Consider the following 2,655-nt stretch of genomic DNA (forward strand, 5'->3'; position numbering starts at 1 on the left):
CTGATGGCATATAGTGATAATTTTTAAAAATATAGTGGTGGGCCCAAATGTTGCTCACTTACATGAGAATTTTCACTGATGTCGATAGGACTGATAACACACAATAAGCAGGAATCCTATCAGACACTTAAAACAAGTTTCCCCCACACACTCTTCTGGTTTTAGATTAACCTAAAAATGTTAATTGGAGTAAAGGTTTATGCACTGTTGCTGAACACCATACAAGGTCTGTTACTGAAACTGTATACCATCTGACTACCAAGGCACCATCGTTTCATGACTCATTTGGCCAAAATCTATATAGAAGCAGGAGAGGAGAGTGAATTTTTTGTTTGGTGTGGGCTTCCCCATTATTTCTATAACAAGTATCATTTTGCAGCAAGAAGATGGCCTCCACTACTTGTTTCACAAAGGTTTATTTTAGGGGGAGAAGAAAAGAGAGTAATGTTGGGGGATTGACTGGGGGTCAAGAAGCGAAGAGCAGCTCTAGTTTAATCCAATGTCTGCTCTCTTTTGCCTTGTTTTATGGTTTTGGTCAAATAAGAGTTCTGGCTGATTGAAATCATGACGGCACTGTTTACAAACACATTCAGCCACCATTCAATGTCTGCTTAGAGTATCATTAAACCTTCTTTTGCCAGGGCAAGGCAAAATGGGGTAGGCAGGTTTCCCTAGAATAACAGTGGGGGCAGTAACTCTATTTATGACAACATTATTTGGTAGGAACAGTGTCCCAGCCTGTCCATGAAGGTAGCCTCCCAACTGGCAGAAAACCCAGGCATCATGAACTTTTTCAGTACAGGCCACATTGGCATCCATAAATGAACCTCTGTGTTCCACAAGGACCTGCATAACAATGGAGTAGGGCCCTTTGTAGTTATGTCCTCTTTGAAGAGGGCAAACTGTGGGCACATGAGTCCCATCAGTGGCCCCAGCACAGCTTGGAACTCTATTCTCAAAACCAGCAATTGCGTCAGGGATACTGTTTTTGTCCACCACCTGTGGGTAAATCAGGTACCTGATTGGGACAAGTATCAGAGGGGTAGCCGTATTAGTCTGAATCTGTAAAAAGCAACAGAGGGTCTTGTGGCACCTTTAAGACTAACAAAAGTATTGGGAGCATAAGCTTTTGTGGGTAAGAACCTCACTTCTTCAGATGCAAGAAGTACATAATTAAAGTACATAATTATGACCAGCAATTATGCTGTTCAAAGAGCCAATTTAATTTTTAATAAAATGAAGCGTGGCCATAGCACTTCACATCTTTGGGGGCACAGTATATGCCTCACACAACCCCTGGGAGGTAGATACTATTTGGTTACTGTATTGTCACCTTTATATAGCTGGTGAAACTGAAGCAGAGATTAAGGGTTTCATCCTCCACTCTTAATGGGTGCTTTGCCATTGACTTCAACTGGGGCAAAATCAAGCCCTAATGGTATGTGTACACTGCAATGTAAACCCAAAGTCTGTGGGACTTAAGGCCACAGGCTTGATGTTTGTAAGCCTGGCCTTTAGTGTCCATACTGTGTACTGACCCTATGTTTAGAAGTTCTGAACCCAGCTCTCACTCCCACATTCACCTGTCTACACTATGCAGAGCTGAGTCAAGCCAGCCTACCCAGGCTTCCTAGCACCTAGATCATTGATTCTCAATCATTTACCATTGTGGGCTGCATATGCAGCTCTCTGTGTTATGTGGGCGCATCCATGCAACACATATACTACCTGTATGGTCCTGATGATGTCACATGGGCCGCAGCTGCGTTCTGATTGGGCCACAAGCAGCCCACAGATTGAGAACCACTGCTCCAGATGGATGATATCCTGTATTACCACTGCTTATGGTTTGGCCAATACACCTCCTCTGCCATGTCTTTCTGCACCCTTGAAGAGCGCTCAAGCAATGTATATAGCTTACCTATCCTGTACATTTGCAGGGCTGCTACTTAGTCCTCCATAATGCTGAATGAATGGAACAGCTTCAAGGGAAGGATGCAAACTTTGGCAAGGTCATATTTCAGTCACTGTTTAAATAGCCTCCAAGTCCCATTGCCTACAATGCTGCTTGTGACTCACCTGAATGCAATATACATCTGCAGCCATTCGAAGAAGAAGGAACAGTTACTTAACTGGTGTCTGCATCCACACGTTAAGAATAACCCACCCTCCATATCTGCATTGGTGTTGTAGGCCACTTTGGTGTGAAGGACCAGAGGTTGAGGGTGGGAGCGGGCAGAAGCAGGGTAGTGCTACCCTTATAGACCTTTGGGAGGGGCCACAAGGCGATGCACAGTGTGTGCACTGCCCTGACGGGTACTGCAGCAGAAACTGTTTCTGGCTCAGGCACACACACACACCTGAGTGGAATACACATCTGCACCTCCAGCTTAAAGAACTGGCTGTTACACATTCTAATTTCTGCATCTGGCTTTTGAGGTTGATTAGAGTTTAAACATGGAAGGACTTTGGTTCATTTAGGCCTAGTGCAGGAAGGCTTCATCGACACTCGTGGTCTTCCACCCTCCCGAGTTACCTAGGGTTATGCCTAATGACACCAACACACTAAACAAGCTGCTAAAACTGGAAATCAGTTATCTGTTTTGGGGATACTAAGCTAATGAGGCAGCTGCTAGGTGTCTGTAAATGTGAGTC

This window comes from Chrysemys picta, chromosome 2, assembly GCF_011386835.1.
Source record: "Chrysemys picta bellii isolate R12L10 chromosome 2, ASM1138683v2, whole genome shotgun sequence".
Lineage (NCBI taxonomy): Eukaryota > Metazoa > Chordata > Testudines > Emydidae > Chrysemys > Chrysemys picta.